Source organism: Pyxicephalus adspersus, chromosome 8 (assembly GCF_032062135.1).
Source record: "Pyxicephalus adspersus chromosome 8, UCB_Pads_2.0, whole genome shotgun sequence".
Lineage (NCBI taxonomy): Eukaryota > Metazoa > Chordata > Amphibia > Anura > Pyxicephalidae > Pyxicephalus > Pyxicephalus adspersus.
Genome location: NC_092865.1, coordinates 2145353 through 2155255, shown reverse-complemented (window position 1 = coordinate 2155255; position 9903 = coordinate 2145353).

Below are 9903 nucleotides of genomic sequence, written 5' to 3'. Positions count from 1 at the left end.
GAGTGAATTGACAGAGGAATACTTTTTAAATAGAGCCGATTGTAAGTATATTGTCATAATTTTTTAAAAGCTGGTTGGCAAAGACCAAGCAAGCACTGTCCCTAACCAAATTGCATATAAAAAAAAAAAAAAAAAAATAAAAAATCACGGTATTGCATATTATAATCAGTAGTTACTCATAGAAAAAAAAAAAAAAAGTACAATTTTACAACACCTTGTGTGTAATGCTTATTGGCTCATGCTGAATGCATCATGGATGGAGCTTGATTTATAAATTATTCCCACTTCAGTTCGCTCATACAATTTGACGCTTCCTATTGTGACATCTGCACTTTTAACGATTGGCCACTAGGTGGCAGAACGAGTCATTGTTTTAATAGACCTGTAAAGATATTGGAGGAATTGACTAGGGGGAATAATTTATAAATAGAACCCTTTTCATGGATCTGCATATCCCTAATGCCCATGGCTACAATTCATGCTCCATTTAGAATGTCTCTATTTGTAGCCACCCTATTGTATTGTGGAGAGCTGAGACTACAAGTGTGACCACACCCATCCATCATACTCAATGCAAGAAATTGAGAAACATGGAGTTTTCTTTGCAGCTGCTCTGCTGCCCTCTACTGTGCACACAGAATTGGTGACAACGACCAGAGTTCTACATTGACTGGCTGCAAAAATGAACTTTTTGATGCAATAATATTCCGTATAATTGTGTGCTTGTTGCTCTATTTGAATTCTTAATGTCAGAAATGCAGCTTTAGATCTCTTAGGTAATTCTCTCCTAAAATGAAGGAAGTTTGGGTCCTTTAAATGGAAGGTTTCTCTCCTGTAGGCTTCAGTGAGGTTCATACATTTATTGAACTCTTCATCCAATCTGAGCACTTTCACCTATCTCAGGTTCACATCTGCCTCCGAAATGCGTGATCCTGTGCTGCTGGCACTCACCAGCACTGCACTGCCGCCCCTATTCATTCCATATGGAGCTGCACCCTCACTGCTGCCCCTATTCATTTCATATAGAGCTGCACCCGCACTGCCGCCCCTAATCATTCCCCATGCAGCTGCACCCTCACTGTCGCCCCTATTCATTTCATATAGAGCTGCACCCTCACTGTCGCCCCTATTCATTCCCCATGCAGCTGCACCCTCACTGCTGCCCCTATTCATTTCATATAGAGCTGCACCCGCACTGCCGCCCCTATTCATTCCATATGGAGCTGCACCCTCACTGCCGCCCCTATTCAATCCCCATGGAGCTGCATCCTCACCGTCGGCCCTATTCAACCCCCATGGAGCTGCACCCTCACCACCGCCCCTATTAAATTCCCATGGAGCTACACCCTCACCATCGCCCCTATTCATTTCATATAGAGCTGCACCCTCACTGAAGCTCCTATTCATTCCCCATGGAGCTGCACCCTCACTGCCGCCCCTATTCGTTCCCCATGGAGGTGCACCCTCACTGCCGCCCCTATTCATTCCATATGGAGCTGCAACCTCACCGCCGCCCCTATTCAATCCCCATGCAGCTGCACCCTCACCTTCGCCCCTATTCAATCCCCATGGAGCTGCACCCTCACCGTCGGCCCTATTCAATCCCCATGGAGCTGCGCCCTCACCGTCGGCCCTATTCAATCCCCATGGAGCTGCGCCCTCACCGCCGCCCCTATTCAACCCCCATGGAGCTGCATCCTCACCGTCGGCCCTATTCAACCCCCATGGAGCTGCATCCTCACCGTTGGCCCTATTCAACCCCCATGGAGCTGCACCCTCTCCGCCGCCCCTATTAAATTCCCATGGAGCTACACCCTCACCATCGCCCCTATTCATTTCATATAGAGCTGCACCCTCACTGAAGCCCCTATTCATTCTCTATGGAGATGCACCCTTACTGCTGCCCCTAATCATTCCCCATGTTGTCACCTTATAACAGGAAGTGGCTGCAAAAGGACTCTCATGGTGGCCTCAGAGTCATCATTCCTAATAATAAATGTAAAACTTTTAGATCAGCCTGCAGAGTTTCAGAGGTGAATTGGGGTGATGAGAGCAGAACTATTGATTATTAGCTATTATTATTATTAAACAGGATTTATATAGCGCCAACATATTACGCAGCGCTGTACATTGATTATCAGCCATTATCATATCTCCATCGGTGTATATCTCAGGACATTCCCCATATCAGATATTCCCGGACTGCCTTGTAATTAGGAATTTGTAGCCTTTAGGTTTCTGGCAGTAGGGATGAGCACTGACAAAGGGGCTTCTCTCTGCGCTGCTGGCAGCAGTACAAGCGGCTGAACAGAGTCCGGCTGTTTAATGCTCTTACTGACTGGCAGGCTTCCCTGGGAACTTACTGAGCGTTGTCACCCCCACCATTCCGACCACAATTAGTCCACACATTAGAGAGACTGAAATATATCAACAGATTTGTAGAAATCTTACTGCCGGGCTGAATTGGTTCTAATTAAAATGGGTGGAAAAAAACACAGCAAGTACCAAGGGTAAAGGAAGATTTGACATTTGCAGAAAATATTCTCTTTTGATACTTGATTGGAACAAATATTGGATAAAAGACTTTGAATGGCATTATCCTATTACTGTTAAAAGAGAGGAGAGGGATGACCTCATCTGTGTTACCACCGTGCTGCCCCTCTTCTGTCCAATCAGCAGGCCAAGGGGAGGAGCCAAGACTTAGAGCCCACCCACTAGGACTGTAACGGCAGAAGATGCTTATGGCTGCAATGGTGGCCAAGTTAGCATCAGTTTTGCACTGGTTGTTTGGAGATTTATTGGCTCCCATTGCTGTTTTGTTTGAGTAAAATAATGCAAAATTATTGGCTGCTGCTATAAATCCGGGTCAGTCTTAGTAATTCTATAAAAACTGACACATTATAGTATTCTCCCCCAGAAGCTGGAAGGGAAGAAGCTGTAGGCGGGTGGCAGACCTTGCATTGTAACACAACTTTTCAGTAATCATCTGGAATGTGCCGGGCGGTGCACCCAGCTAAAAGGGTCCGGAGAGATCACTGCTTTACATCTACTTTGACTTTTTCTATAAAATTGAATAAAAAAGGAAACAGTGACATTTTGCTTTCAGTCTGTCTCCCTCTGATTGAAAGTATGCAGGCAGTATGGGGGAGGAGTCACTGCTCTGGGTGTATAAATTTCATCTTGAGCTACTGAGTGCTATACATTATAAGTTTTCTTTTAACAAGGCAACTGCAATCCTAAAAATCCCCAATCCCAGACATAACAAATAAATAAAAAGATCTGTACAAGGCCTCTGTATGTTCCCTATAACCTTTTTTCTCACTGTTGTAACAAACAATGCTGTCACTTGTATTGGTGGTCATGGGTAAAATACCGCGTCCCTAGGAGAAGAACCCCGCTCACGTCTAATATCTGCCAGGGCTAGAAACATATCATTAGAGCGATATGCATGCTACATATAATTAAAGCCATCAATACTCCCACACGGGATGTCACGGCTCACCCGGCAGGGACAATTCATGCCTATGGTGCTCCCACTAACCTGCACTTTTCCCGTCTTTCATCCCAATGTATTGTCAGTGTGGGAGCAGCAGACCTCCGACATCCTGCAGGGAAACATCAATGTATCAATTTACTATTTCATTGAATATTTGTTTTCTGTGATCAAACTATAACCCATGGAATGGGCTGCTATCAGCTTCTCGGGTTGGCAATGATAATACAGAGGTGTCCTGGGAAAAGAAGCAGCACAGGAAGAAGTTTTGATTGGCTAACAGGAAAATTGAACTAGATTTGTGTTATAATAATAAACGTACTAAAGCGTCCAGGAGAGCAAATTATATAAAAAATGATAGAAATGCCAGACACCTATGGTTTGTAGGTTGGCTTAGTCATTTCTTTACTAGACAGAGATACTCCTAATATCTCATAAAGACTAAGCAAACATGGAGATAATTGTGTTACCTCTGCATAGATCTCAGGACCCGACGCGTTTTGCCTTATGAGCTTCCTCAAGGGATTAAGAGAACCATGCAAACTATTATAGAAACATATGGGATCGTCAGGCAATGCAGTTTCTATATATTTTGTTGCCCGTTTTCAGTTTTACTTAATACTGCCACCATCCCTAAAAGAGTTCAATCATAGTATCAAAAAGTATCAAAATGTATATTTATGATATTCAACTTAAAATCCCATATTTTGATACTTTTGATATGTCAGTCAATGCAGTTAAAACATCCCATCTTGACCCTATAAGTTCTTTATTTTATAAGAGGTCAATCAAAATAAACAGCAATGCAATAAAGAAAAGGAACTGTAAAACTTGCAGCGTGATCACAAACTCTATACATTGCAGCCTAGCAGTCCTTGGTGTGATGGCCGCATTAGTTTTCATTTTGTTCCCTTTATTTTCCCCGGTGCCCATAGCATGAAGTTTCTGCAGCGGCTTCACTTAACAGCTTGCTGAATTATTTGTTCATTTCTGGAACTCTTTACACTTTGTATTTATTGGAGACCATGTAATTTACACGTTATAATGTCTATATATCTATAATATACACGGTATAGTGATGTCTATAATATACACGGTATAATGACTATATGTCTATAATATACACGGTATAATGTCTATATGTCTATAATATACACGGTATAGTGACTATGCCCCTGATTCATCATTGAAATTCGCGATCGCGGGAAGCGCGATAATACGCGGGAAGCGCGATAATACGCGCGACCCGCGATCGCGGATTACCGCGGTCCGGGACTCGAGTGCGCGCGTCCACTCTCATCCTGAATCTGCCGGCCGGATATTGTATTCTTTTTTTACTGTTTTCAATACAAACAGAATTTCCCCCCAAAAAACCACTGCTTGCAGCAAAAGGTGAACATTGCACCAACAGTTCATTATTCTTTATGCTACATGAAACGTATGGGGAAGGTTTGTCCCCCTTTCTTCCTTTATGGATTATTGAATTGGTGCCACCAAAAAAATGGCCCCTACGTCCGCAGAGCTCCTATTTAGCATGGGCTGCGGGAAAGGAATAGGAAGTCCTTCACCATTTGGTATTATTGGTTTCGGTTCACCACTTCGGGGGAATATTAGCGCTACCCTTACCCGTCCTGATTCCTCTAATATACAATAACACAGAGTTGTGTCAGACAGATTGGAATTAGTCGAGATTGAGATACAAAGTTCACACACCCCAAACCATTTCATTTGCTCCCTTCACCCCGTCCGGTTGCCTCCCCTGCTGACCCGTGGCTGGAACGTTGGCCCTACTAATTTTGGAACAGGGCAGCCAATGTCCCCCCCTTTGTGTCGCTGTCCACATTGATAACTCGCCATTTTATATAGCCAAGAAACTACAACCGGGTTTTACCCTTTCTGCAAGCAGAGTCTCCCATAAAGTCAGATAACAACCTTACATTATGTGATTGTTACTTGTTTTTATACTGAGGTTTGTTTTCTCTTTTTATTGTATAATAACTATTTTCCCGCACCTTTCCCTCCTCGGTACATCCTGCCGCGTTGCACTGAACTGTTGGGTTTGACAATCTGTATTGGCTTCTCTTGTACAACTTTATTTGTATGTCTCAAACTACTTTCATCTAATTCTGTATGGAAGTTACTGCTACTCGTCTTGGTTTCCATCCTTAATTGTTATTCCATATTGTTTTTATTGTATATTGTACTGATGTACGAGGGGGTGCAGAGAAGTTCCTGGCTTTGCCCAGAAAGCAGAGAGTTATGAAATAACACATTTATTCCATATATTCCCCCTGAGACTGATGCACTTGGTACAGCGTAGTTGCAGCTTCTCTAGACCGTTCAAATAAAAGTCCTTTGGTTGGGGGGCAAACCAGCTCTCAGCAGCATCTTTGATGTCAGAAATGTCCTCAAAACATTGCCCCTTCAGGTGTTTCTTCTAATTCAGGAACAAATAATAGTCCGAAGGGGCCAGGTCAGGTGAGTAGGGGGATGGTGGACCAAACCCAGGGTGTTCAATTTGGCAGCCACAACATTGGACGTGGGCACAGGTGTATGGTCCTGCAAAAAAAGGATCCCTTTGGTCAACTTTCCACGGCGTTTCGTCTTAATTGCCTCCTTAGCTGGTCCAGGAGGTTAGCATATAACTGTCTGGTGATACTAGAGCCCTGAGGTAGGTAGTCCACCAACAGAATACCGTCTTTGTCCCAGAAAATGGACGCCATGGCTTTTTTGGCCGCGGGGACCCGCTCATTCCTTTGACTGTTCCTTGGTTTCAGGATCATAGATGTGGAGCCAGGTTTCATCCTCAGTCACTTACCTAGCCAAAAAGTCCTGTGCAGCTTCAAAATGGGCCAAAACGGCTTTGGATGCTTCAACTCGTTCCTTCTTCTGATCACTGTTCAAACATTTTGGCACCCACTTCGCTGAAAGCTTGCCATGTCTAGGATAGTGGTGATAACAAACCCAACACGCTCCTGTGAGATGTCAAGTATCTGGGCGATCTTTTTTGTGGATATTCGCCGGTCCTCAATAATTAGCTCATGGACATCGCAGGTTGCCGGGTCAGTTGAGGTTGGGGGGCGCGCACTGCGGGGCTCATCTACAACGGTGAAATGCCCGGTCTTGAAACGAGACATCTAGGTTCTGACAGTGCTGTAGGAAGGACACTTCTCCCCCAGTGTTTGTGACATCTCAGTGTGAATGTCCTTTGCTGACTTTCCCTGGAGAAACAAAAACTTCATGACGGCCCGTAACTCCAACGACGTGAAACTTGCTTGTGCCTCGGCCATCACAGCTTCTCACTAAAAGAATCACAAAGACCTGATATTTGTACAGTTATATACTAAGATATTAGGCTGTCATATCCCCCACACTCATTATTCTATTTCATCTGGAAGGGGGCAAAGCCAGGAACTTCTCAGCACCCCCTCATATGCCCCTTTTTCTGGTACTCCGGTTTCTTCCCACATTCCAAAAACTTGCAGTTAGGTTATTTGGCTTCCCCCCAAATTGTCCTCAGACTGTGATAATGACATATGACTATGGCAGGGACATTAGATTGTGAGCTCCTTTGAGGGACAGCTAGTCACATGATTATAGACTTTGTACAGCGCTGTGTAATGTTGGCGCTATATATACTGTGTAATAATAATATTCTCCTATCTATTTCTGCTTTTGTTACCCAATCTTGCACTGCGCAGGCATAGGATCATGTGATGTTTCCTCCTATAAATGTAAAAAATGTTGATCCCACTTTAATTTATTTTTATTCATTGCAGGAAAAGCCCCTTCGTGCACAAGGAACAGTCCGAAGCTTCCTGGGATACGTGACATATGTACCCCAGCATGCTGTGGGCTCTCCATTCAGTCTTTATTGCCGTGGCAGTAAATATGGAAGGGGAGGAGCCTCTCCTTTAGAAAAAACAAATCCATTTTTTATTTTATATTAAAGGGTGATACGTGAATAGGAACACCTGGCAGAGACAGCCTATAACTGCTATCGGGTATGCATTGACCATTAGGAGCCCTGGGGGCAATAAACGCAGGGGTAACATATTAGGGTCTGCAAATATACCCAGCATGGTGTTCAGGTGGAGACCTGTTTTATGTATGATGATCAAGATCTTTTTTTTTTTTGCTACAATAAAAATTTGTTTTAATGAAATGTATGGTCTATATAATACTGCCTCAAAAGTCCCATGAACATAATCATTCTCCCAGGGGTAGCATACTGCCAGTCTATACAATGCTTTCACATAAAGGGAGGGGTTTTGTAGTCCTGTGATAAGAGTGCAGCACAGCTCAGGAAGTTATCCGCTGATTTCTGGGAGGGTTGATGGGTATTTTCATATTTTCGTTCTAATTTATATAAAATTCTTTAATTTGCAGTATTGATGCAGACAGATTACCTATAGTCCCAGGAAAATAAGGCCAAGCATTAGGGACAATCCACATGTGCATGGCTGCGGTTTGTGCATGGCTGCGGTTTGTGCATGGCTGCGGTTTGTGCATGGCTGCGGCCTGGCGTTGCAGCGTACAGGGTTAATCGGCCGGCAGTATGGTGCAAGCAGAGCTCTAATGAAATTCCTTGTCAATAAGCTCCTTTGTGTCTTATAGCAGACAGGGACTTGTGTGTGCGCAGGGCCCGGATTAGGCGGTGGGCTGTGCTGACTGCACATTAACTGCTTCCAAACCGCTCTGCAGAACCTCGTACCCGCTACGGGCCGGGCCTGAGCCTAGTACCCGGGGTACGGCACCAGAATCTCAGGGTCAGCTCCTCCAACCTTTGCACCTTCATCTGTTTTATATTTCTATCACAAGGAAGCTGCCTCTGGGATCCTCGGCTCTATAATCAGCTTGTGTCAGTTATAATAAGATTAGATTATATCTGGCTGCCTGGCTTCCTCTGGTCACAAAACAAGCATGCATCCAGTAAAGTCAGGGTGAAGGTCCAACCACTGATATGCATACTTATTCCTGATCACAATACCACAATGCGTTATCCTAATCTATGTTGTTACATTTCATACTTTGCCATTTAGCACAATAGCCGCTTTTGTTTTTTAAACCTTGAATGTTTCAAAGGCCGTTTTGCAATTAGGACGTCAATGTTATTGCTATGTTATTGTGTTTGTAGCCTTGTTGTTTCATAATATGTCTTTATTACCACCTTCAAAAGTTTGTCCTGCATAAATATTTGCTAATCCAAATTTCCACCCTTCAAAGGTCCAAATTGCATATAGGTTTGGTAAGTATTTTTTGAAGGCCACATTTGTTGGGTTATTTTTGAACTAATTTGGCTTCATATGGAAGTGTGGGGTTTACATGTGTTTGTTTTTTTTTCTTTTGTCAGTTTAGTGGTGTCTGTGTGGTCTCTATATTTTATTGTTCTTTTTGAAAATGTTTTTTTTTTTATAAAGTTGTTTGAAAAATGTTGTCGTTGTTGTTTGTAATGTTTTGTTTTTATGTGATCTCCTTTACAATCTCCCAGGATCTTTTAACCTTGGGTGATCCAACAGACGATTGTCATTGTTTTTATGCAGTTACTTTCTATGATTTGTTGAAAGATTAAAAACAGAAAAATTGGCTTTTTAAAAACTATTTGTTTGATGCCAAACCTCGGGAGTGTGATGGCATTGTTGTGCGCCAAGGCGGACCCGCTATGTGCGTGTGAACTGTGTTCTATCAGTTGAAAAACGCACCGGACACTTTTGCAGAGAAGGATCGTCATTCGGGTAAGTTTTTCTTTTTAGGTGTATATTGTTTGTTTTGCTTCATGTGCACTTATGTATGTACTTACTTGTGTATATATATGTGTGTGTGCATCCATGTGTGTACTTACTTGTGTATATATATGTGTGTGTGTGTGTGTGTAAATATACAAGAGACATTATAGGAAGAAATAGGCAAAGGGGATTTTTGGGAATATTGCTTAACATGCTTACAATTAAAAAGATTGCTTTGTTCTTCCTATGGTTTCTGATGTCATGGGCTTGGCTCCAAGCAACATTCATGGAGGATATTGCTTCTGGTTAAAGAAGGAATCCACCTTTATGTGCTTCCACTACCAAGCTGAGGTGAGTAAATCATTTATATATAGTGGGTCAAGGTCTAAAATGCCATTCAAACCTGCAGAAACACCTTAGAAGGTTGGAAAAGCAAGAAAATATGTTTGGCACAAAGTGTATTTGTCCCTGGATATAGTACTACTACTAGTACTTTTTGTGGTTACACAAATCGAATAGTACTAGATACTAGTACTATTTGAATTGTTTAACCACCTGAGCGTTACACTGATTTCTAGATTTCTGTTCCAAAAGCGTCACAGGTTTTCATGAAATTTTTATTTTTAAATTGTAGACCTGTAACTTACAGAAATATGTCCGAATAGGGTTCTAGTAGATATCATG